The sequence below is a fragment of the Somniosus microcephalus genome, chromosome 1 (assembly GCF_052327205.1).
Source record: "Somniosus microcephalus isolate GS21.2 chromosome 1, FLI_Smic_1.0, whole genome shotgun sequence".
Lineage (NCBI taxonomy): Eukaryota > Metazoa > Chordata > Chondrichthyes > Squaliformes > Somniosidae > Somniosus > Somniosus microcephalus.
In genome coordinates, this window is record NC_140987.1 from 295,874,285 (window position 1) to 295,901,843 (window position 27,559).

The window sequence follows — 27,559 nt, forward strand, 5'->3', positions numbered from 1 at the left end:
ACCCAGGCGTGTCTGATGGTCTGTGCTATGGGCCCTAAAAGCAGCAGCAATGATGATGTCATATTCTGCGACTTTCTGACTGGAAATACTCAATTGCCAAGGCTTCCCACACGCTGGAAATCAATTGGCCAATTGAGTGAAAATTGCATCAATCTCACAGACCCATTTAGATTCATGTGGGAAACACCAAATTCAGGGAACCTGACAATTCCTTGCACCTGAGTTAAAATCGAGCCCATAGAGTACAAGAGCAAGTTATGATGTACCTTTATAAATCACTGGTTCGGCCTCAACTGGAGTATTGGACACAATACTTCAGTTGAAGCCTTGTGCTCCAGAACTAGCCGTGCCTCTAGCCAAGCTGCTCAAATACAGCTACAACACTGGCATCTATCTGACAATGTAGAAAACTGCCCAGGTGTGTACTGTCCACAAAAAGCAGGACAAATCCAATCTGGCCAACGACCACCCCATCAGTCCACTCTCAATCATCAGCAAAGTGATAGAAGGTGTCATCGACAGTGCTATCAAGCAACACTTACTCACCAATAACCTGCTCACTGATGCCCAGTTTGGGTTCCGCCAGGGCCTCTCGGCTCCAGACCACATTACAGCCTTGGTCCAAATTGGACAAAAAAGATGAATTCCAGAGGTGAGGTGAGTGTGGCTTTGACATCAAGGCAGCATTTCATCAAGTGTGGCATCAAGGAGCCCTAGTAAAACTGAAGTGAGTAAGCGAAAGTGAGTATTTAAACTCACTTTCGTGGGCTTTTTTTCACAGGCCAGTGTCAGGAGCGGTGAGAGTGGAGGTTCACTGAGTATTTAAACTCACTTTCGCGGGCTTTCTTTCACAGGCCAGTGTCGGGAGCGGTGAGAGCGGAGGTTCAGTGAGTATTTAAGCTCACTTTCGCAGGCTTTCTTTCACAGGCCAGTGTCGGGAGCGGTGAGAGCGGAGGTTCAGTGAGTATTTAAAATCACTTTCGCGGGCTTCCTTTCACAGGCCAGTGTCGGGAGCGGTGAGAGCGGAGGTTCAGTGAGTATTTAAACTCACTTTCGCAGGCTTTCTATCACAGGCCAGTGTCGGGAGCGGTGAGAGCGGAGGTTCAGTGAGTATTTAAACTCACTTTCGCGGGCTTTCTTTCACAGGCCAGTGTCGGGAGCGGTGAGAGCAGAGGTTCAGTGAGTATTTAAGCTCACTTTCGCGGGCTTTCTGTCACAGGCCAGTGTCGGGAGCGGTGAGAGCGGAGGTTCAGTGAGTATTTAAACTCACTTTTGCGGGCTTTCTTTTACAGGCTTACCAATCTCGCAGACCAGCGCCGGCGTTCCAGAACCACGTCACGATTCAAAACGTGATGCGGGCAGGAAGGAGCAGCTGATTGGGTGAGTACGGCCAGGTGAGTACTTATACTACTCTATAGTTTTACAGTTAAGGTTCATAGTTTATAAAGTTTAGAAGGTCTTAATTTTGTGGTTATACTTCCTAAGGTCTCTGTTTTGTAGCGGGGAGTGCTAGGAAACAAGTGCCCTTACGTATATCATTTAATTGTAGTATAATTGGTGGTATTGACTTAATTTAAATTAATTAAAGGGTAAGTCATGGCAGCAAAGCTCGGCCCCGTGGCATGCGCCTCCTGCACTATGTGGGAAATCAGGGACACTTCCTGTATCCCTGATGACCATGTGTGCAGGAAGTGTATCCAGCTGCAGCTACTGGCAGACCGCATTGCAGCGCTGGAGCTGCGAATGGATACATACTGGAGCATTCGTGATGCTGAGGACGTTGTGGATATCACGTTTAATCAGTTGGTCACACCACAGGTAAAGGCTGCACAGGCAGGAAGGGAATGGGTGACCAACAGGCAGAGTAGTGCAAGGGTTCCCTGTGGCCATCCCCCTCGCAAACAGATATACCACTTTGGATATTGTTGGGGAGGATGGTTTATCGGGGGAAGGCAGCAGCAACCAACATCCTGGCACCATGGGTGGTTCTGCTGCATGGGACGGGACGAAAAAGAGCAGGAGAGCTATAGTGATAGGGGATTCTATTGTAAGGGGAATAGATAGGCATTTCTGCGGCCGCAAACAAGACTCCAGGATGGTATGTTGCCTCCCTGGTGCAAGGGTCAAGGATGTCTCGGAGCAGCTGCAGGGCATTCTGGAGAGGGAGGGTGAACAGCCAGTTGTCGTGGGGCATATAGGTACCAAAGATATAGGTAAAAAACAGGATGAGGCCCTAAAAGCTGAATATAGGGAGTTAGGAGGTAAATTAAAAAATAGGACCTCAGAGGTAGTAATCTCAGGATTGCTACCAGTGCCACGTGCGAGTCAAAGTAGAAATAGAAGGATATTTCAGATGAATACTTGGCTAGAAGAATGGTGCAAGGGGGAGGGATTCAAATTCACAGAATCACAGAAACCCCACAGTGCAGATAGAGGCCATTTCGGCCCATCGAGCCTGCACCAACATGGGACATTGGAACCGGTTCTGGGGGAGGTGGAACCAGTACAAACTGGACGGTTTGCACCTGGGCAGGACCGGGACCGATGTCCTAGGGGGAGTGTTTGCTAGTGCTGTTGGGGAGGGTTTAAACTAAAATGGCAGGGGGGTTGGGAACCTGTGCAGGGAGACAGAGGAAAGGGAAGCAAGGATAGATGCAAAAGACAGGAAGGAGAAAAGCAAAAGTGGAAGTCAGAGAAATCAAGGATGTAAATCAAACATGGCCGCAGTAAACAATAATTCTAAAAGGTCTAAGAGTGTTAAAAAAACAAGCCTGAAGGCTTTGGGGGAGAAATTCAGTAGGTTGCACCACCCGTTAGCGCCTTAAGAGGGCGCTATGTGTGTCGCAAGCCAACTGGCGCTCGGGCACGGCACTGCCCACGCCTCCTGCTAAATTCCGTGGGACATTAGTGGTGGTGCTAAGCATTAGCGCTGCGCCGCTGCCGATGACATCATCGGTGTGCACAGCGCCCTGCTGATGCCCCGGCCGCGATATTTGGCAGCGCCCCCTGATTTAGCGCCGGACGCTATGTCCGACGGGTTCAGGGGGGCTACCTGCGGCCGGGGAGGTGCAAATTAAAGGCGAGGTGCGGGGCGGCCATTTTTGTTGTTGGCTGCCTGCCAGCACCTGCCTGTGCTCCCGTCCCCGGCCTCCTGAACGCCTCCCCGCAGCGTGCCGGCTGCGCTCCAAGAGCCCAGCACTTCTCCCCGGTGCCAGGCTCTTTTGCTTGCACTTCCGATCCTCGGGGGCCCAGCTGGGCCCCAGATCGCGCTGCACAAGGCCCCTCCCATTTAAGGAGAGGAAGGCCTGCAATACCGCAGCGTGACGTGCCACAGTGTGTGGCGCTGCGGCACGTAGCACCGCGATATTCACTCGCAGCGCCCCAAGATGAATGCGGGGCGCCTCCAGTAGTGCTGTGCTTCTCTTTGGGGCGCAACAACTCAATTTCCGGTGCGGGGGCGCGAATGTTTCCGGGGTGCTACTTTTAGCGCCCTGGCGAGGCTGGCGCCCCAAAACGGGGCTATACCCAATTTCTCCCCCTTTGTGTCTTAATGCAAGGAGTATTCGTAATAAGGTGGATGAATTAGCTGCGCAAATAGGTGCAAACAGATAGGATATAATTGGGATTATAGAAACATAGAAACATAGAAGATAGGAGCAGGAGTAGGCCATTCGGTTCTTCGAGCCTGCTCCGCCATTCAATGAGATCATGGCTGATCATCCAAATTCAGTACCCTGTCCCTGCCTTCTCCCCATATCCTTTGATCCCTTTAGCCTTAAGAAATAGATCCAACTCTTTCTTGAATATACTTAATGGACTGGCCTCCGCCGCCCTCTGTGGCAGAGAATTCCACAGGTTCACCACTCTCTGGGTGAAGAAATTCCTCCTCATTTCAGTCCTAAATGGCTTACCCCTTATCCTTAGACTATGAGCCCTGGTTCTGGACTCCCCGGCCATCATAAACATCCTTCCTGCATCTAGTCTGTCCAGGCCTGACAGAATTTTATAAGTTTCGATGAGATCCCCTCTCAATCTTCTAAACTCCAGTGAGTATTAGCCCAATCGACACAATCTCTCCTCATAGGTCATTCCTGCCATCCCAGGTATCAGCCTGGTGAATCTTTGCTGCACTCCTTCCATGGCAAGAACGTCCTTCCTCAGGTAAGGCGACCAAAACTGCACACAATGCTCAAGGTGCGGTCTCACCAAGGCCCTGTACAACTGTAGCAAGACATCCTTGTTCCTGTACTCGAACCCTCTTGCTACGAAGGCCAACATACCATTTGCCTTCTTAACCGCCTGCTGCACCTGCATGCTTACCTTCAGCGACTGGTGCACAAGAACACCCAGGTCTCTTTGCACTTCCCCTTCTCCCAATCTATTGCCATTCAAATAATAATCTGCCTTCCTGTTTTTGCCACCAAAGTGGATAACCTCACATTTATTCACATTATAGTGCATTTGCCATGTTTCTGCCCAATCACCCAATCTGTCCAAATCGTACTGGAGTTTCATGACATCCTCCTTACAGCTTACCCTCCCACCCAGCTTTGTGTCATCTGCAAATTTGGAGATATTACATCCAATTCCCTAATCCAGATCATTAATATATATTGTGAACAGCTGGGGTCCTAGGACCGATCCTTGCGGTACCCCACTAGCCACTGCCTGCCACTCGGAAAACGACCCGTTTACTCCAACTCTTTGCTTTCTGTCCGCCAAGCAGTTCTCTATCCACGTCAATACCTTGCCCCCAATCCCATGTGCCTTAATTTTGCATGCTAATCTCTTATGTGGGACCTTATAGAAAGCCTTCTGAAAGTCCAAATACACCACATCCACTGGTTCTCCCTTATCTATTTTACCAGTTACATCCTTAAAAAATTCCAGTAGATTAGTCAAGCATGATTTACCCTTTTGTAAATCCATGTTGACTTTGTCCGATCCTGTCACTGCTTACCAAGTGCTCTGCTATTACATCTTTTATAATAGATTCTAGCATTTTCCCCACTATCGATGTCAGGCTTACCGGTCTATAATTCCCCGCTTTTTCTCTACCACCTTTTTTGAATAGTGGGGTAACATTAGCTACCCTCCAATCCATGGGTACTGTTCCAGAGTCTATCGAGTTCTGGAAGATGACCAGCAATGCATCTACTATTTCTAGGGCCACTTCCTTAAGTACCCTGGGATGTAGATTATCAGGCCCTGGGGATTTATCGGCCTTTAGTCCCATCAATTTTCCTAACACCATTTCCCTACAAATACTGATTTCTTTCAGTTCCACCCTTTCATCAGGCCCTGTGTTCCCCGGCATCTCTGGGAGGTTATTTGTGTCCTCCTTTGTGAAGACAGAACCAAAGTATGAATTTTGTTGGTCTGCCATTTCTTTGTTTCCCATTATAAATTCCCCTGATTCTGACTGTAAGGGACCTATGCTTGACTTCACCAATCTTTTTCTCTTCACATATCTATAAAAGCTTTTACAGTCAGTTTTTATGTTCCCTGAAAGCTTAATCTCATATTCTATTTTCCCTTTCTTAATTAATCCCTTTGTCCTCCTTTGTTGAATCCTAAACTGCTCCCAATCCTCAGGATTACTGCTTTTTCTGGCCAATTTATATGTCCTCTCCTTGGATCTTATGCTATCCCTAATTTCCCTTGTTAGCCACGGTTGAGTCACCTTTTTTGTTTTATTTTTATGCCAAACTGGGATGAACAAATTCTGTAGTTCATCCATTCGGTCTTTGAATGTTTGCCATTGCCTGTCCACCGTCAACCCTTTGAGTGCCATTCCCCAATCAATCCTACCCAACTCGCTCCTCAGACCATCGTAGTTTCCTTTATTTAAATTGAGGACCCTTGTCTCTGAGTCAACTACTTCATTCTCCATCTTAATGAAGAATTCGATCATATTATGATCGCTCCGACCCAAGGGGCCTCGTACAACATGATTGCTAATTAATCCTTTGTCGTTACATAATACCCAGTCTAAGATGGCCTGATCTCTGGTTGGTTCCTCGACATATTGGTCCAGGAAACCATCCCGTAAACACTCCAGGAATTCCTCCTCCACAGTATTGTTACTAATTTGGTTGGCCCAATCTATATGTAGATTAAAGTCACCCATGATGACTGCTGTGCCCTTATTGCATGCTTCTTTAATTTCCCTTTTAATGCCATCCCCAACCTCCGCCTTACTGTTGGGAGGTCTATATACCACTCCCACTAATGTTTTTTTCCCCTTAGTATTTCTCAATTCTACCCATACAGATTCCACATCATCAGAGCTAATATCCTTCATTACAATTGTATTAATCCCTTCTTTAACCAGTAATGCTACCCCACCTCCCTTTCCTTTTTGCCTATCTTTCCTGAATATCGAATACCCCTGGATGTTGAGTACCCAGTCTTGGCCATCCTTGAGCCACATTTCCGTAATCCCAACCAAATCATATTCGTTTACCTCTATTTGCGCAGCCAATTCGTCCACCTTATTACAAATGCTCCTCGCATTAAGACACAAAGCCTTCAGGCTTGTTTTTTTAACGCTCTTAGACCTTATGGAGACATGGCTCCAGGGTGACCAAGGCTGGGAATTCAACATCCAGGGGTATTCAATATTCAGGAAGGATAGGCAAAAAGGAAAAAGCGGTGGGGTAGCATTGCTGGTTAAAGAGGAGATTAACACAATAGTAAGGAAGGATATTAGCTCTGATGATGTGGAATCTGTATGGGTAGAGCTGAGAAATACCAAGGGGCAGAAAACGTTAGTGGAAGTGGTATACAGACCCCCAAACAGTAATGCTGAGGTTGGGGATGGCATTAAACAGGAAATTAGAGATGCATGCAATAAGGGCACAGCAGTTACCATGGGTGACTTTAATCTACATATTGATTGGTCTAACCAAATTAGTAACAATACTGTGGAAGAGGAAATCCTAGAGTATATACGGGATGGTTTCCTGGACCAATATGTCGAGGAACCAACTGGAGATCAGGCCATTTTAGACTGGGTATTATGTAATGAGAAAGGATTAATTAGCAATCTTGTTGTGCAAGGCCACTAGGGGAGGAGCAATCATAAAATGATCGAATTCTTCATTAAGATGGAGAGTGAAGTAGTTGATTCAGAGACTTGGGTACTGAATTTAAATAAAGGAAACTACAAAGGTATGAGGCGCAAGTTGGCTAAGATGGATTGGGGAATGTTACTTAAAGGGTTGACGTTGAATAGGCAATGGCAAACATTTAAAGATCGCATGGATGAACCACAGAATTTGTTCATCCCTGTTTGGCATAAAAATAAAACAAAAAAGGTGACTCAACATCGGCTAACAAGGGAAATTAGGGATAGCATAAGATCCAAGGAGAGGGCATATAAATTGGCCAGAAAAAGCAGCAAACCTGAGGATTGGGAACAGTTTAGGGTTCAGCAAAGGAGGGCAAAGGGATTAATTAAGAGGGGGAAAATAGAGTATGAGAATAAGCTTTCAGGGAACATAAAAACTGACTGTAAAGGCTTCTATAGATATGTGAAGAGAAAAAGATTGGTAAAGTCAAGCGTAGGTCCCTTGCAGTCAGAATCAGGGGAATTTATAATGGGAAACAAAGACATGGCTGACCAATTAAATTCATACTTTGGTTCTGTCTTCACAAAGGAGGACACAAATAAACTCCCAGAGATGTCGGGGAACATAGGGTCTAATGAGAGGGAGGAATTGAATGAAATCAGTATTTGTAGGGAAATGGTGTTAGGGAAATTGATGGGATTGAAGGCTGAAAAAATCCCCAGGGCCTGATAATCTACATCCTAGGGTACTTAAGGAAGTGGCCCTAGAGATAGTAGATGCATTGCTGGTCATCTTCCAAAATTCTATAGACTCTGGAACAGTTCCCATGGATTGGAGGGTAGCTAATGTAACCCCGCTATTTAAAAAAGGTGGTAGAGAAAAAATAGGGAATTATAGCCTGACATCGGTAGTGGGGAAAATGCTAGAGTCCATTATAAAAGATGTAATAGCAGAGCACTTGGAAAACAGTGACAGGATCAGACAAAGTCAACATGAATTTACAAAAGCTAAATCATGCTTGACTAATCTACTGGAATTTTTTGAGGATGTAACTGGTAGAATAGATAAGGGAGAGCCAGTGGATGTGGTGTATTTGGACTTTCTGAAGGCTTTCGATAAGATACCGCATAAGAGACTAGCGTGCAAAGTAAAAGCACATGGAATTGGGGGTAAGGTACTGACTTAGATAGAGAACTGGTTGGCAGACAGGAAGCAAAGAGTTGGAATAAACGGGTCTTTTTCCGAGTGGAAGGCAATGACTAGAGGGGTACCGCAGGGATCGGTGCTAGGACCCCAGTTATTCACAATACATATTAATGAACTAGACAAGGGAACTAGATGTAATATCTCCAAGTTTGCAGATGACACAAAGCTGGGTGGGCATGTGTGCTGTGAGGAGGATGCAGAAAAACTTCAGTCCGATTTGGACAGGTTGGGTGATTGGGCAGATGCATGGCAGATGCAGTATAATGTGGATAAATGCAAGGTTATCCACTTTGGTGGCCAAAACAGGAAGGCAGATTATTATCTGAACGGCAATAGATTCGGAAAAGTGGAAGTGCAACGAGACCTGGATGTCCTTGTGCACCAGTCGCTGAAGGTAAGCATGCAGGTGCAGCAGACGGTTAAGAAGGCAAATGGTATGCTGGCCTTCATAGCGAGAGGATTCGAGTACAGGAGCAAGGAATTCTTGCTGCAATTGTACAGGGCCTTGGTGAGACCACACCTTGAGCATTGTTGCAGTTTTGCTCGCCTTATCTGAGGAAGGATGTTCTTGCCATGGAGGGAGTGCAGCGAAGATTCACCAAACTGATACCTGGGATGGCAGGAATGACGTATGAAGAGAGATTGGGTCGATTAGGCTTATATTCGCTAGAGTTTAGAAGAATGAGAGGCGATCTCATTGAAACTTATAAAATTCTAACAGGACTAGACAGACTAGATGCAGGAAGGCTGTTCCCGATGGCGGGGGAGTCCAGAACCAGGGGTCACAGTCTAAGTATATTGGGTAAGCCATTTCGATCTGAGATTAGGAGGAATTTCTTCAACCAGAGAGTGGTGAACCTGTGGAATTCTCTACCACAGAAGACAGTTGAGGCCAATTCATTAAATATATTCAAGAAGGAGTTAGATATATTTCTTAAGGCTAAGGGGATCAAGGGATATGGGGAGAAAGCAGGGACAGGGTACTGAATTTGGATGATCAACCATGATCGCATTGAATGGCGGAGCAGGCTCGAGGGGCCGAATGATCTACTCCTGCTCCTATCGTCTATGTTTCTATGTTTCTGTGAAGTTAATGGGAATCGGGTGGGGGTGGGGGGGGGGTTGCGTGGAGCGGGGGAAGGAACTCTCTACTGGCTGGAGTCATACCTAGCACAAAGGAAGATGGTTGTGGTGGTTGGAGTTCAATGATTACAGTCCCAGGACATTAGCATCGCCGAATCCCCACCATCAATATCCTGGGGGTCACCATTGACCAGAAACTTAACTGGACCAGCCACATAAATACTGTGGCAACAAGAGCAGTTCAGAGGCTGGGTATTCTGCGGTGAGTGTCTCACCTTCTGACTCCCGAAAGCCTTTACACCATCTACAAGGCACAAGTCAGGAGTGTGATGGAATACTCTTCACTTGCCTGGATGAGTGCAGCTCCAACAACACTCAAGAAGTTTGACACCATCCAAGACAAAGCAGCCCGCTTGATTGGCACCCTATTCACCAGCTTAAAAATTCACTCCCTCCACCACCGGCGTACCGGAGCTGCAATGTGTACCATCTACAAACTGTTCCCACTGGCGGAAGGGTCGAGAACCAGAGGACACAGATTCAAGGTGATTGTCAAAAGAAACAAAGGCGACATGAAGAAAAACACTTTTACGCAGTGAATGGTTAGGATCTGGAATGTGCTGCCTGAAAGGGTGGTGGAGGCAATCTCAATCATGGCTTTCAAAAGGGTGTTGGATAAGTAACTGAAGGAAAAAAATTGCAGGGCTACGGGGAAAGGTTGGGAGATTGGGACTAGCTGAAGTGCTCTTGCAGAGAGCCGGCATGGGCTCAACAGGCCGAACGGCCTCCTTCTGTGCTAGAACCACTCTATGGCCATGATTTTATTAATGGAGGTGGGTTGGGTGCGGGTCAGTTGGCTCCAAGTCCCACCCACGGCTGCATCTGGCCCACAGACGTGATTTTGCCTTGATTGACCTTGTTAAGCCCGCCCTGCAGGCTTGCCGGCCAATTAAGAGGAAGCGGGTCAGATGACGTCATTTGATGATGCATCATCTGCCGGTTTCCTTAAAGGACCATGCACAATTTTATTTTGACAGTTGATTTCTCAGTGTTTGACAGCATTGAGGTGCTGAAAACAGACAATCACTGCATAAAGGTGAACTCTTGCACTCAGGCTCTCCAATGACTCCCTCCATAGGCTGGAATAGATAGCAGCTTCAGTTGTGGTGGCAGAAGTGATCTATCATGATGAGTGAGGTTCTCCCAATGAGGTCGCACTGGACATGGATGTAAAAACTTGTAACCTAAAGAGAAGTGTAAATGTATTAAAAATGCAATTCCCAACATTTTCTTTTCTCTGAGACTCACCATGTGCAACATTGGAACCTTCACACCACTTCTGCAGCTGTCATCAATCCAGAAACATTACAGCAGACTCACAGCACGCCACACTTACCTGGCGTGGTGTCCGGACATCGGGAAACCCAAGCCAGAAGCAGCAAAATTCAAAAAGAGCCTGTCAACTACTGGCAACTACCTGTTAATAGGCAGGTAATTGCCAGTCCAAAGATGTGTGGGTTAGGTTGATTGGCTATGATAAATTGACCCTTAGTGTTAGGGGGATTAAATATGTGGGGTTACGGGGATAGGGTGGGATATGTGTTGGTGTAGGGGTTACGGGGATCGGATGGGATATGTGTCGGTGCAGGCTCGATGGGCCGAAATGGCCTCTATCTGCACTGTGGGGTTTCTGTGATTCTGTGATTTAATCCTCTTCCCGCCACTTCGTGTCGGGACCATTTGCAAATCGGGAACCCGAGACTTGTGAAAATTGATTGGAGGCGGGTTGATGGCGGGATCGCAACCCGCCATCGATCAAAATGATTTTAACCTTAGACCCGCCTCCAAAATCCAGCCCTACGATTCAATGAATTACAACCTTGAATTCATGTCCATGTCTCTCTTGTTGTAATGTATATTGTGGAGATCAGACAATGGTTTTATTTTGTTTTCAGTCCATTGTATTTTCTGATGGTTGATTTTGCAATGGACATCAATGCCATTGCACTCTGCATGTTGAAACCCATACTGAAGGATTAAAGACTGTGATGTAATGACTCCAACTTTACTGAGTGGTAATCCACCAGCAATTATTGGGAACAAATATAGCACATATTATATAGGCTAATAATTAATTGAATGAAATGAAAATTGAAGTACACACGAAAACAATGATTATGCTGTACACATGTACAAAAAGATGATATTTGTGAAAACCAGGGGAAAGGCATTATCAAACAGTGTTCAATTATCATACAATGACATGGCTTACAGTGATTTCCAGGTTACCATCTCCAAGCCACATAAAGCAGGAAGGCCCCAAATCTGTGCTGACGTAGCTGATCTCAGTTGGGGCATCAGTGAGGATGTTACAATTGGCTTAAGTGCCACGATTAAGGAGGGAAATATTATCAGGGTACTTGACATCAGTTGCTATACAGATACCCCTGGAGAATTGGATGTGTGGCTACTGGATGAGTGGCAGGGTTGGGGTCAGCTGAAATGGTCTCCAACAGTTGGATAGCCTGCTAACAATCGCCGTGAAAGCGCACATATTCATAATGGCCATTTTAGTGAGCTACCAGTGGCCAATCTGTAGAACTGCACCCAGTAAAGGGTCAACATCGAAGAGTGATGGGTAAAGAGAGAACAATAAAAAAGCCAAATTTTGTCTTTTAACAAAACATTACAGCTGATAGAGTTGCAGTTTTACTGGCAGTTAGTTGCTCCATGTTGTCCAACAATATACGTGTTCATGCAGTAAGCTAACAGAGCATCGCCTTCCATCTCCCCATGGCCAGGCACTTCACCACCATCAGCCACAGGAAAGAGTCAACTACGTTACATCAGCACCATCACCCAGATGCCTTGTGAGATCTGCTGCCCAAGACACTGCGACAGCTGAAGACTTGCCACCTGATTGAGAATCTCCTAAAACTTCTGTGTGCTGTGTAGCATATGGAGGTGAGCTGGACATGCAAGCTGAAGCGAAACTCCTGTCTCCAAGCAACCAGCCTGTATGGACGCTGCTTCAGTCATCAGCAAAGTCCAGTGGCCAGAAAATAAAGTCACAAATCCTGCTTTTAAACACGCAAATTTAACTTTTGCCCATGCTGTGGAATCTTTCATGTAATATTAACTGGGAGAGGGGGGGGGCGGTGGCTGCGTATTCAGGAACTTAAGGTAATATGGAGCTGTCACTTTTCGAAATAAATGCAGCTCTTAATGCACACGCATATAGGTAAACACACACAAACACACAAAGCTCTATGTGTAATTCTTATTCCAATTTATTCTGTACACTGGAAATTTGAATCTGTTGTGAGTAGCCATTTGTTGTCGTGGCCAATTCAGTAACAGCCTTTGACACCAGATGATGATGTCAGACTTCAAGCTGCTGTCATCAGAAGCAAGTTGTAAACATCAATAAAAGGTTTCTTTAATGAGCAGATTTCATTAACAAAAGCCATCATGCAGTCTAGTCAGACAGTGTGTGTGTGTGTGGTAGGGGGTGGGGGGGGGGGTGCGGCGGAGGAGGATTAGGAAGCACAGAACTCCTCGGTTTCCATGAAAATTCAGTCAAAAGCAATCAATTCAGCATTATAATCTGGTGTGAAAAGGCTGTTAGTAATCTCCGCAAAGCAGCAAATCACTGCGCACAGCAAGTGAAACATTTTCACTTTAGAACTGTGCAGATGAAATCATTATTAAATGAATTAGTGATAGAAATCAGATACTGGAGGAGTGTTTTATGTATTAGATCAAAGCTGTTTGAAGGCAAGAATTTTTTTCCAATATGAAATTAGCTGACATGACACATATGCTTGTTCCTTAGTAGCTTTGCTGACATTCCCATCATTAATTTCCATCGGGATATCTGTTCATATAGATTGTGGGTAAAAAAAGCGGGCCATGATCACCTTATTTTGGTTTTAAATTATTTCTGCTCATCTAGCTGTAGCGTATGAAAGCTGGGTAACACAACATTGTCCATTTTTGTGAACTATGCTTATTGACAAATCCTGATCTCGCAACAATGACGCAGGGGGGTCTCTGGACATGATTTTTGTTGGGGAAGGTCAGCACTGGGGGAAAGGCATTTCTGCTCAATGTGGGGTGTTGGGGACTGGAATGGTGAAATACAGCAGGGGGGGGAAAGGTACTGGTGCTTGAAGCACTGAGTAGGAAATCCATGGGTCCTCAGGCAGGTGGAAGCAAGAACCTCAAAAGGTGGCACAAGGGAGTAGGGAAAGGCAAGAGCACTTGGGGTGGGCTGGTGAGAGACAATGGGGGGAGCAGGGAAAGGTGATAGGAGGGACTGAAGAAAGGCATGATGGGGTTGGCGAGAAACTAGAAAGGAAGGGAGATGGCACATGGGCTTGGATGGGTGGGACTGGGAGCAAGGAAGGGGGAGAGTGGTGAGTGAGTGAGAATCCTTTCTCCCTCCCGCCCCAGAAGATTTAAAAATCTAAAGGGCATCCCAACCTATGGTGGAAAGCACATTTTTATTTAAATGTCAAAGAGTGCCACTTGAAACAAGGTTTTCTGCCATATTGTGGGAATCAGAAGGCTATGGGTTCAAGTCCCACTCCAGAGACTTGAGTACAAGAATCTAGGTTGACACTCCCAGTGCAGTGCTGAGGGAGCACTGCATTGTCAGAAGTGCCTTCTATCGGATGAGATGTTAAACCGAGGCCCTGTCTGCTCTCTCAGGTGAATGTAAAAGATCCCATGGCACTATTTAAAAGAAGAGCAGGTGAGTTATCCCCGGTGTCCTGGCCAATATTTATCCCTCAATCACCATCACTAAAACAGATTATCTGGTCATTTATCACATTGCTGTTTGTAGGAGCTTGCCGTGCGCAAATTAGCTGCCGTGTTTCCTACATTACAACAGTGACTACACTTCAAAAAAAAAGTACTTCATTGGCTGTAAAGCACTTTGGAACGTCCGGTGGTCGTGAAAGGCACTATATAAATGCAAGTCTTTCTTTTTAAAGTTCTACAGAAGGGAATCCTGTCCCTGCACTAACAAACATCAGATTAGATTCCTGCTGTGTAGAAGAACCAGCTTTAAATTTTAGCAGTGCTCTTGTGGGGTTCAGGCCAGTTGGCGTAGGGTGGCTCCTGGTGCTGGTGGTAGCAGTGGGACTTCCCATCATAGGGTGAGAAAGCCCTGTAGGGAATACCACTCCTGCGGTCAGAAAAACTCGATTTCCACTGTGAGCGGGAACCGCTTTACATTTGCTAAATTGTTTTTAAAAACTTTAAAAGCCCTTAAGGCTGGATTTTCTCAGCGGTGTTGGGATGGTGGCGGGAGAGCTGGTTTCCGAGTTCCAGTCCCGCTCCCAGCGGCAGCCACTCTGTCAAAGGGATTTTCCCTTGATTGGCCTTGTTAAGCCCGCCCCGCAGGCTTCCCGGCCAATTAACAGGAAGCGGGTCTGATGACATCATTTGATGATGCATCATCAGCCGGTTTCCTGAAAGGGACCACGGCCACATTGAGTTTGACAGTTGTTCTGTCAGTGTTTGACGCATTGAGGTGCTGCAAACACTGACAAGCACTGCACAAAGGTGAATGCTTGCACCCAGGCTCTCCAATGACTCCCTCCATATTATTACAGAGGGATTCACAGCATGCAGGGAGATTGTCTTCCCTTCCAAGGGCAGAAGAGACCTCCCTAGGACACCAACTTACCTTGCACCTCCACCCAACCCTCTCTATCTACTTTATCACTTCCCCATCTCACTAGCCACCCCTCACACTCACCCTCATCCTACTGCAAGCATACCAACTAACAACACACAAGGGTAGGCACTTGAGAGGTTTAGCCAATGTCCATGTGAAGTTTCTGGTAATGTGGTGTCATACAGTGAAATCTCTTTTTTCCAAAAGTGCCCCTTATTGGACAGATCTGAGTGCACATTGAGAAGTGTCTTACTGAGTTCCAGTGATTGTTCAGTCATAACTCGCCCACCCCCTCCGCTATAGTTATTGTGTGTGCATGGAATGGTTTGGACATTAAAGGGATGCTTCATGGTGCTAGTGTGGGCTGGTGTCAACCTGGCGCATCATGTGGCAGCCAGGGTTTACAGCATCAAGTGAAGTAAATCTGGCCATGGTGATGCCATCGCTGGCCTCCCGGACAGCAATGTTGTCAGGGGCTGATGCCCTGTGTCCTGTGCAGCATCAGGTGATGGCGGAGAAGGTTGGTGATGTTGTTGGTGATGTTGGTGTTGGGGCTGATCGTGGAAGGATTCAGAGGACCAAGGTCTGATTTTTTCAAGGGCACCGATGTTGCTGCAATAGATGGCAGCTGCAGGTGAGATGACAGAAGCGATCTGTCAATGGTGAGAGAGGTTGTTCCAATGAGGTGGCACTGGACATACAGTTGCCTCTAAACACTTGCAAGCTAAAGAAATCTCTTTATGTATGATAAATGCAGTAACCAACAGTTTCTGTGCTCTGAAACTGACCATCTGCAGTATGGCATCCTTTACACCACTTCTGCAGCTGTCAGCTTATCAGATACAAAGCAGACTCAAAACACGCCAGGGTGAGCTGGTGTGTTCCCTGAGCAGCGGATAACCCGTGGGGGGAACATACAAAATTGGAAGGAAGCCTCAAAAAAAACATTAAATTGACTCTTAACAAGCCATTTAAAGAGCTCAATTGTGCACCTTGCTTCTTGGTGTCGGGTCAGTTCTCCGCTGAAAGACCCAACACCTGGGAGACTTGCGTGGAGGCGGGTTGACAGCGGGTTTCCTATCCGCTGTCAATCTTTGCGATTTTGGCAGCGGACCCGCCTCCAAACCCTTCCTCTGAGCACCGGCAAAATTCCGACCTCAATGTTTTTTTAAAAGCACTTCAAAGTGTTAAACACATTTAAAGTGGGTTTCTGTTCACAGCAGGAACCTAAGTGAAGAGCTAAGAGGCTGAAATTGAGGCAATATTAGGCGAGTGATGCTGTGAAGCACAGTACTAACTAAGTTAGAATCATAGAAATTTACTGCAGAGAAGGAGGCCATTCGGCCCATCGTGTCTGTGCAGGCCAAAAAAGAGCTATCCAGCCTCATCCCACTTTCCAGCTCTTGGTCCATAGCCTTGTAGGTTACGGCACTTCCAATGCATATCCAAGTACTTTTTAAATGTGATGAGGGTTTCTGCCTCTACCACCCTTTCAGGCAGTGAGTTCCAGACCCCCACCACCCTGTGGGTGAAAACAGTTCTCCTCAACTCCCCTCTAATCCTTCTACCAATTACTTTAAAGCTATGCCCCCTGGTTGGTGACCTCTCTGCTAAGGGAAATAGGTCCTTCCCATCCACTCTATCTAGGCCCCTCATAATTTTATACACTTCAATTAAGTCTCCCCTCAGCCTCCTCTGTTTCAAAGTAAACCCCAGCCTATCAGGAATAATCAATGGGAGGAGAGTATAAAACAAAGGTTTACAGGAATTGCATAAGAAAAATATCGCAACAGCGTCACAGGAAGTGTTATACATTACTTAGAGGACGTGCATGTGATACACAAGACTTATATGAAATTAGATCTAGATATATCTGCATGAATGTTATTTCATTGCAGTTTTCTCAATATTGTCATCAATTACTTTTAACATTTTTCACTAGGCCTCTCCTGAAGGGATTGACTCACGCTGGGTGAGGTTCATGGGTACCAGCTAATCTATTAACTCAGCCAAGTGGCTATTCTTCATACATCAGCCTGAACAGCACATGCCGACATCCTGTTCAACAGTGGGGGCCACCACAGCTGAGCCTGATTCTGATCTCACCCAACACCCACAAAATACATACTTTCCAGTCCAGCTCAATGGGATCCGGAACTCAGGCTGATTTTCCCCACTCCCGAGCTCAGGACTGTCATGACCATCATGTCTGCTGAGATCAGCTCACTCAGCACAGACACTTCAAATTTAATTTGTGCTTTGTGCAATTTTACTAATCTTAGAGTAAGAGTTCCTCTAGTTGTTATATGTATATGTGTTTGTGAACATTTCTTCTGTTCAATGGGATGAGAGGAATTCTTGCCCCCACACTGTGGGCTGGATTTTCTGAATGGGAAGCTTTTGGAGACAGGACTGCTGCTTGCCAGCTTTCAATCCCACCTCCATCAGCTTCTGGCCAACTAATGGGATTTTCCTCTGATTGACCTTGTTAAGCCCGCCCAGCGGGCTCAGCAGGCCAATTAGGGGGAAGTCAGTGACAGAGCACATCAACATATGACGTGCCATCTGTCAAGAGCTTTTGAAAGAAGAAATGTCATAGTTTGACAGCTCTGTGAAGCTGTCAATCACTGACATTCTGTGTAGTTTGATGAGGCCTTGTGTTCAGGACTCATCAAACCTTTCAACTTTGCAGAAATCACCTGGCTGTTCGTTCAGAGGATCCACAGCCAGTCTGTGATCTCTACAATGGAGATGTCGGTGACTCCGGCTCCACAGCGGCTGAAGGCTGTAGGCAGAAACAAAGGTAAGTGAACATTTTCTAACACTTTACACTCACCTTATATACTTACCACTCCACACTTGCACCCATCACTCAGCTCTACATCACAATTTCAGACCCCTCCGACCTCCGCAGACCTCCGACTTGTCTCCTACACCCTGGCGGGGTTCCCCGAAGTCGGAAAGCCTGCACTTCAGAAGGAAAAATGGGGATAATCCTATTTTCTGCCTGTTAACTACCTGTTAACAGGCAATTAATAGGCTTTAATCCCTTTCCCGTCTCGAGGAGACGGGACCCGGGGCAGGACGGCTTCCCGCATCCTGGTAAGAGGGCACGGAGGTGGGTTGGCCACCCGCCCCCAAATTCTGCAACTTTACCGGCAGTCCCGCCTCCATACCCGCCTCCTCGGAGCTGACAAAATCCAGCCCTGTATGTTTCATTGCAGTGTTTGTTAATTGTGAAATAAATGAACTCAATCATGAATATTTAAGGTGCATTTAGTAAACAACAATTATATATTAATCAGTTCTCCAATTGCCATGTTTCCATATTTTTCTTTTGCAAGCATTTAGCTTTTGACTGTGGTACTCTGTGAAATATTTAAAGCTAGGTATTGTAACACTTGAATGATTTGGGAAAAGGCCAGTTAGGAACTGAGGGCCCACAAAACAATGCACTGACCCATTGTGCTACCTAGTCCTCAAAATTATTTTAAAAAATCTTGGCCTAGAAATTGAGTTTTGGCGCAGCCAGGGCTTTAGCGCCGGAAGTTAGTGCCGGAGCTAAGTCGCGCTGGTCGGGCCCAAAATTCAATAGTTCTGCGCCCAAACGGCTGCCGGCGCTGCTGAGAGCTGTTTGCGCCTGAAAACTGGCGCAACGCGCTGAATTTCGGCGCTATTCCGGCGCTGCGGCGCCCGCTGCGGTGCGGCAGGTTCGGGAAGTGCAGGCCTCCTCCTTCCCTTAAGGAGGAGCTGCCTGCACCCGGCCGCGGCCCGCGAAAATCTTTTTAAAAATGAGCCCGGCACCTCGGACAAGTGCCGGGCTTGCTTCTGTTCCGGGGGGGGGGGGGGGGAAGTCCGGGGAGGGAGCTGCGGCCAGGCGGCCGGCGGGAAAGCGGCCGGCCGCCGCGGGGCCTTTAATGCGCCGGTGCAAAGTCATGTAAGACTCTGTTGCCAGAGTCTTAGTTGCGGCTGCCACGGGCGAGGCGGCCGCAACTGAATTTCGGCGCTGGGGCCCGTCGGCATGGCAACCGGGACGCTGCGCACACCGATGACGTCATCGGTGCCGGCGCAGCGCTACCGGTCTACCGCGGCGGAAGGGCCCCAGGCAATTTCGGCGCCGGCGCCAATTGCAGCGCTAGGCCCTCTAGCGCCGCAAAATCGGCGCTAAGGGCACTGAATTTCTAGGCCCTTGAGTTTAATATTGAAATAATGTACAGATTTTGTAGGCCTGATGGGGCAAGTGACCTTTTATTGTTCCAACCCTACTGATTTCTTATTTTATGACAGTTAACGGCTTTACACAGTGGGGATATGTATTATGCATGATGAAAGTTATTTTTATGCTAGGTTGAAGCCTTGAGGCCTGTGATTGGACTGCAACTTCTTGGATACATCGCAGTGCCTCAAACCATTAGAGAAGAGGGGGGTGCAGGTCCATCCAATTACTTCCTACATTCAAATGTAAACAAGTCAGCTTTTGTCAGACTGCAGTTGTCTGAATAGGCGACAGAGCTTCATTAATCAATAAAAGTGAATTGCTGTATTTTAAATATTTTACAGCACATTAAAATGGCTAAAGTAGTTTGAGTCACTGTGATAATAAATACCTGTGAGGAGTTTCAGTTGACGCTCTTATTCAAATTCCAGGCTGATAATCATTTTCTGCAATAGACGCGCATGCTTCAGTCTAGATTACTACCAACCACTTTAGAAGAGAATCATGAAAGAGTGTTTTTCTACTGCAGTCATTTCTAGCAGGTATCATTCATTTTAAAGCCTCTTCAAACATTCTGACAGAGGTCAAGTAAATTCTGTGGAGGATTTTGAATGACATCAACCTGATGTTAACGGTATTTAAGTTTTCAGCTTGCAACAAGGCAGCATCATTCCCAAGAATTTCAGCCTCCTCTTCTCAAAATCTGTGTTTACCATAAATTCCTTCCCCTTCTCTTATTCTACGGTATATATTTTTACCTCCTTACACCATTTATTTGAAATTTCTGCTGGATTTCTATCTGAGAAACCATGTGGCAAATCTAGGTGCCTATATTTCTAAAGCCACTGGCCAGAATTTTCCCCAGGTTGGCGGGTTGGGGGCGGGCGGGAATCCCGGAAGGCCGTGAAGATTGAGAGGCTGGCTGGCTGCGGGCGGGTAGGCCTCAGAAGCGAGGGTCCGGTCCAGGGGAGAGGGGTTGCGGGAGGAGGATCGGCAATTGGCAGGGGTCGGGGATCGGGAAGGGGAAGAGAACATCGGTAGGGGTCGGGCATCGGCCGGGGGAAGTCGGCCGGAGATCGGTTGCGGGGGGCGGGTGGGGGGTTGGTGGGGAGAGAGAGGATTGTGGCCAGCCACCGGAGGATTGTGGCCGGCCACCGGAGGATTGTGGCCGGCCTTACCACCATCATTGGGTGGGGAGAGAGGGGTGTGGGGGTAGGTGGAGGCCTGCGGGGTGATCGGTGGCCTCGTAGTGGGGTCTCCGATTGTGGGGGATGGGTATAGTCGGGAGGTAGGTATGAAGCCACTTATCTCCTGGATCCAGCAGTCTGTTTAACTGCCGGATTTCACAAATCCTGTGAAACACGTCCACAGGCAGTTAAACACAAAATGGAGGGGAAAAAAGAGGCTTCCAGTCTCATTGCAATATTTAAATGAGGTAACACCCTCTGGGAGCGGGTTGGTCACCCCCGCCCCGTCCTCGTCCCGCCTCCGGTAAAACCGGAGCTGGGCAGGTTCGAGATGGGATCAGGTCATGAATCTCATTTTTAACACTTTAATTGCCCCCACACTCCAGACCCACCCGTTTTTTTAGGGGAAAATTCTGGCCATTGTCTTCAGTCCCCGCCACAAACTCCGTTCCCTAGACACCGACTCCATTCCTCTCCCTGGCAAATGTCTGAGGCTGAAACAGATTGTTTGCAATCGTGGTGTCATATTTGACCCCGAGATGAGCTTCTGACCACCTAGACACACCATCACCAAGACCGCCCATTTCCACCTCTGAAACATCGCCCGTCTCCGCCCTTGCCTCAGCTCATCTGCTGCTAAAACCCTCATCAATGCCTTTGTTACCTCTAGACTTGACTATACCAATGCACTGCTGGCCAGCCTTCCACTTTCTACTCTCCGTAAACTTGAGGTCCATCAAAACTCTGCTGCCCGTGTCCTAACTCGCACCAAGTCCCGTTCACCCATCAACCCTGTGCACGCTGACCTACATTGGCTCCCAGTTAAGCAATGCTTCAATTTTAAAATTCTCATCCTTGTTTTCAAATCAGTCTATGGCCTCGCCCCTCCCCATCTCTGTAATCTCCTCCAGCCCTACAACCAGCTGTGGCTCAGTGGGTAGCACTCTTGCCTCTGAGGCAAAGGGTTGTGGGTTTAAGTCCCACTCCAGAGACTTGAGCACAAAAGTCTAGGCTGACACTCCCAGTGCAGTGCTGAGGGAGGGCTGCACTGTCTTTCAGATGAGACATTAAACCGAGGCCCCGTCTGCTCTCTCAGGTGGGAATAAAAGATCCCATGGCACTATTATGAAGAAGAGCAGGGAGTTATCCCAGGTGTCCTGACCAATATTTATCCCTCAATCGCCATCACTAAAACAGATCATCTGGTCATTGTCACATTGCTGTTTGTGAGAGCTTGCTGTGTGCAAATTGGCTGGTGCGTTTCCCACATTACAACAGTGACTACACGTCAAAAAAGGCACTTCATTGGCTGTAAAGCACTTTGGGATGTCTGGTGGTCATTTAAAAAAATTCATTTATGGGATCAGGGCATCGCCGGCAATGACAGCATTTATTGCCCATCCCTAGTTGCCCTTGAGAAGGTGGTGGTGAGCCACCTTCTTGAACCGCTGCAGTCCGTGTGGTGAAGGTACTCCCACAGTGCTGTTAGGTAGGGAGTTCCAGGATTTTGACCCAGCGACGATGAAGGATCAGCAATATACTTCTAAGTCAGGATGGTGTGTGACTTGGAGGGGAACTTGGAGGTGGAGGTGTTCCCATGCATCTGCTGCCCTTGTCCTTCTAGGTGGAAGAGTTCACGGGTTTGGGAGGTGCTGCCGAAGAAGCCTTGGTGAGTTGCTGCAGTGCATCTTGTAGATGGTACACACTGCAGCCACGATACGCCAGCGGTGGAGGAAGTGAATGTTTAAGGTGGTGGATGGGGTGCCAATCAAGCGGGTTGCTTTGTCCTGGATTATGTCGAGCTTCTTGAGTGTTGTTGGATCTGCACTCATCCAGGCAAGTGGAGAGTATTCCATCACACTCCTTACTTGTGCCTTGTAGATGGTGGAAAGGCTTTGGGGAGTCAGGAGGTGAGACACTCGCTGCAGGATACCTAGCCTCTGACCTGCTCTTGTTGCCACAGTATTTATGTGGCTGGTCCAGTTAAGTTTCTGGTCAATGGTGACCCCCAGGATGTTGATAGTGGGGGATTCGACGATGGTAATGCCATTGAATGTCAAGGGGAGGTGGTTAGACTCTCGCTTGTTGGAGATAGTCATTGCCTGGCACTTCTGTGGCACGAATGTTACCTGCCACTTATCAGCCCAAGCTTGAACATTGTCCCGGTCTTGTTGCATGCGGGCATGGACTGCTTCATTTTCTGTGGAGTTGTGAATGGCGCTAAACACTGTGCAGTCATCAGCGAACATCCCCATTTCTGACATTATGTTGTAGGGAAGGTCATTGATGAATCAGCTGAAGATGGTTGGGCCTAGGACACTGCCCTGAGGAACTTCTGCAGCGATGTCCTGAGGCTGTGATGATTGACCTTCAACCACCACAACCATCTTCCTTTGTGCTAGGTATGACTCCAGCCAGTGGAGCGTTTTCCCCCTGATTCCCATTGACTTCAGTTTTACCAGGGCTCCTTGAAAGGCGCTATATAAATGCAAGTCTTTCTTTTTCTTTAACCATCCAAGATTTCTGCGCTCCTCCAATTCTGGCCTCTTGAGCATCCCCGATTTCAATTGCTCCACCATTGGCGGCCGGGCCTTCAGCTGCCAAGGCCCTAAGCACTGGAATTCCCTCTCTAAGCCTCTCTTTCCTCCTTTAAGACGCCTCTTGAAACCTACCTCTTTGACCAAGCTTTTGGTCATCTGCCCAAATAGCTCCTTATGTGGTTTGGTGTCAAATTTTGTTTGATAATGCTCTTGTGAAGTGCCTTGGAACGTTTTACAACATTAAAGGTGCTATATAAATACAAGTTGTTGTTGTTCCTTTGGTTAATAATAAAAGCAGAAAATAGCCAATAATATTCTGAAGACATTTCACCCAGCCGTATTCCACCAACATTCTACCCAATCGCATCCCAGCAATAAGATGCTGATGCTCAGCTGCAATGACAATTCATCAGCCACTCCGCTATACAGCCTTAACAGTAAAATTCATCACATGACAAAGAATTCACGGAAAAAAAAATCACAAACATAAGCTTGGCCACAACAATACATAATGCTCCCCCGCCCCCGGCCTCTCAACATCCTGGACTTCAAGCACACCTTGCCAGCTCTGCATGCTTCACAGTCTCTACCTGACCAGCTGACTCCCCATATGATGCAAGGGTATGCTGTAAACAAAGAAAATGCACATGTGCGGGAGTCCATCTCGGATGCAAAAGACTACAATTCTCAGGAGCCACCAATGAGCGCTCCATCCGGGTCTCCCGAATCGTTGTTTAAAGGCCCACTTGCTGAGAAGAGAAAGAGAATGCAAGAGGAAGCAAGAAAAAGAAGTAAAGGAGCACAGTGTGGAAAAAAAAGTCAAAGAGAGAGGGAAAAAGAGAGGAAAAAGGAGAGGGAGAGGATTAGAAAGAGAGTGTTAAAAAGAGAGCGTGAAAAGAGGCTTAGAGAGGGGAAAGATAGAGAAAAAGAGAGAGAGAGAAACAGAGAGGAAATGCAGCAATCTGTTTTTCTCAGTTTGCCTTCACTGTCAAGGCTAATTAAATGGCTTACTATGTTCCCCAACTATGGTAGCAATGAATGCTCCAGTTTATTGTGCTAGAGTAGGGGCCAGATAATGGAGATTTCCCCCAGTCAAATGTATTATGCTCTGGAATGCATGCCATACCCATTCATAGATAGGAATGGAGTATCCATAAGCTGCTGGTCATAGATTAAGACCACCTTCATTGCTGTTTTGGTTTGCGCTTATTAGAAGAATGTGGATGTTCACTGTGCATTGAAGCCTGCTGTCTCGAATATTCACAATGTTTGATCATATTCAAGATGAGGGCAAGTGTAGCAGAGGGAGGGAAGGGAACAGTACATTCAATATAAATAATTCCTTCTATTTACATATTGTGAACAACTCATTAAAAAATCTCCAAGCTGGTAGGAAATATTTATAGTTTTAACTTGTTTCCCTCTTCGTCCCTGAAAGATATGATTCTGCTTCTCCCCGAAGTGCATGAGACAGAAGCTTCACTGGAAATCACACCGAACAACATGTGGTCAAGTTAAGGATACTGACCTGGAAGTATCCAGTAACAGCAGGGCAGGGGCAAGTACTGAATGTTGACAGTCTTAAAGATGTTGCAGATGCAAATAGATAAGATCCCTCGCTGATGGATCATTGAAGGCAAAATTAGCAGTCTCGCTGCAGAAGGGGGACCCAAAATTATGTTTCCTACATTACAACAGTGACTCCACTTCAAAAGTACTTCACTGGCTGTAAATTGCTTTGGGACATCCGATGGCCATGAAAGGTGCTATATAAATGCAAGTTTTTCAAGTATTTCTTTAAAATAATGGATCCCCAAGGATGGGGAGAGAAACAAAGGCGGGCAATGGGAAACAGGTTAAATCTCTGAATAATTTCCACTAGTTTGGAAATGCTTTTGATTTATTCACAATATTTATATGGGATGAATACCTTATAGTGAAAGTATCACCACCTCTACTTTCTCCTTTAATGTAACGTAAAACAGGAACTCAATTACTCTTTGAATGCTGCAATAACACTTATGCACCAACATTTATTATAAATTATAATACATTTTTTGAAAAAGACTTATTTCACAAATAGCGTGGAACAAAAGGCATTTCATGGTTTTATACATGTATTTTCTGTCAGTCAACAATGTGTGTGCAAAGGTTGCTGTAAGTTTAATTCTCACATTGATGATTTTCACTTATTACATAGAAACATAGAAGATAAGAGCAGGAGTAGACCATTCGGCCCCTTGAGCCTGTTCCGCCATTTAATGAGATCATGGCTGATCATCCAGATTCAGTACCTTGTCCCTGCTTTCTCCCCATATCCCTTGATCCCTTTAGCCTTAAAAAATATATCTAACTCCTTCTTGAATATATTTAACTAGCTGGGGAGCCCCGCGTTGCAAGGGCAATTTTGGGGCGCTTGGTCTCCCTGCCCCTGTGTGTCCCCCCTCTCCCTGTCATGCCCTCTCCCTGTCCTATCCCTCCCTTCCCTACCCTCCCCTCCCCTCCTCTCCCCTCCCCTCCTCCCCTCCCCTGTCTCCCCCACCCCTCCCCCACTCCCCTCTGTCCCTCTCTCCGGCCCCTCCCCCTGCCTAGCGCCTGAGGTCCGGTGCCGTTCCGATAGCGGGAATGCTGAGCGGCGGCCGGCGCCGGGAGCGGGCTCTCGCGGGTGGCGCATGCGGGGTCAGTGCGGGCGGCGCATGCGCGGTCAGTGCGGGCAGCGCATGCGCGGTCAGTGCGGGCGGCGCATGCGCGGTCAGTGCGGGCGGCGCGAGCCCTCCGCGATTTCCCGAGGCTCGCCCCCCCCCGCGATTTCCCGAGGCTCTCCCCCCCCGTGATTTCCCGAGGCTCTCCCCCCCCCGCCGCGATTTCCCGAGGCTCTCCCCCCTGCGATTTCCTGAGGCTCTCCCCCCCTGCGATTTCCTGAGGCTCTCCACCCCCCCCGCGATTTCCCGAGGCTCTCCCCCGCCCTATTAAGTTGTTATTTAATTCCCTAACACATCATTAAAACATTTACCTTAGTTCCCTAACACACAGAAAGTGTGGGGGAAAAAATTGTGAAAAATCAAGATGGCGGCCACTCACCTCGGTTCAGAAGGATAAGGCCCGCCCACACACGCACCGATTGGTCGACCGGTCAGGTCACCGAAGCGTAGGATTGGTCAATCGTCGAGTCACTCGACACTCAACTGTAGGAAGGAACCCGCCGTCCGATTGGTGGACCTCGACGTCACACGGTCGCTAATGAGATGCTAATGAGCGGAACGCTGAACGTTTTTGGGATACTGCGGGCGGGATTTTTGTCCGGCCGAAACGTAAATATGCCTATGACCGGTCCGGAATCGCAAGCTTTCTTTTGAGGCGACGCGCGCGTCGGTACGCTCTGTAACTTTCAAACGTATAGAGAACGGACAGACATCGGGACAGACAGAAGAGCCGCTTTATATATATAGATGAATTGGCCTCAACTGCCTTCTGTGGTAGAGAATTCCACAGGTTCACCACTCTCTGGGTGAAGAAATTCCTCCTCATCTCAGTCCTAAATGGCTTATCCCTTATCCTTAGACTGTGACCCCTGGTTCTGGACTCCCCCGCCATCGGGAACATTCTTCCTGCATCTAGTCTGTCTAGTCCTGTTAGAATTTTATAAGTTTCAATGAGATCGCCTCTCATTCTTCTAAACTCTAGCGAATACAAGCCCAATCGACCCAATCTCTCTTCATACGTCATTCCTGCCATCCCAGGTATCAGTCTGGTGAGTCTTCGCTGCACTCCCTCCATGGCAAGAACATCCTTCCTCAGATAAGGCAACCAAAACTGCACACAATACTCAAGGTGTGGTCTCACCAAGGCCCTGTACAATTGCAGCAAGACATCCTTGCTCCTGTACTCAAATCCTCTACTCGAACAGTTATTTTAGGGACTGGACTAAAATATACCTCAACATTCTATTACTGAACATTAGAATATTGAAGAAACCAAGTTTATTAGGCATTATAGGAAGAAATAGTTGTGCATATGTTCAAAGCTTAAAAAGCCCTTTATTACTCAAAGAATGGAAACTACAGGATTCAAAACCATGAAGATACCCACAAGATGAGGCTTAGGAAATCATGTTGGAGATCCTTTAAAAGATAAAAGATACATGAAATTAAAACAAGGAAACACGCAAATTATTTTTCACATCAATTAAGTCTTTGATCTTTTTCTTTGCACTGTATTCATGATCAGAATTTTGGAGCTGCTGTTTGTATCAGATTAAATAATGAATACCAAGTGGGGAAATAAAAATGTAATTGATCTAGGCATAGTTTGGAAAACCTAATTATAAAACTTTGCAGCAAGAAACAAAACAAAACTTTCATACGGAGAAATATTTAACAAAACATGAGGAAAAAATATTCTGATATCAAATACAGCTACTTTGACATGAACCTCAAAAGGTTCTGCTTCAGAAAGAAAACTTCCCAAAATATAGAAATGAAGTCATCTCAAGTTTTAGATGAGAAATCTGTGATAATGAGACCACACAGAGTCAGTCTTTCCCAGCATATAACAAACCTGCTAAT

The 27,559-nt window shown here is 46.9% G+C and overlaps 1 long non-coding RNA gene across 2 annotated transcripts in view; it reads right to left on the bottom strand.

The window, feature by feature from the left end:
* LOC147124845 (uncharacterized) overlaps nt 1-27,559 on the bottom strand; it is a 1,171,333-nt gene that overhangs the window by 100,954 nt on the left and 1,042,820 nt on the right. The gene's annotated exons all lie outside the window — the stretch shown is intronic.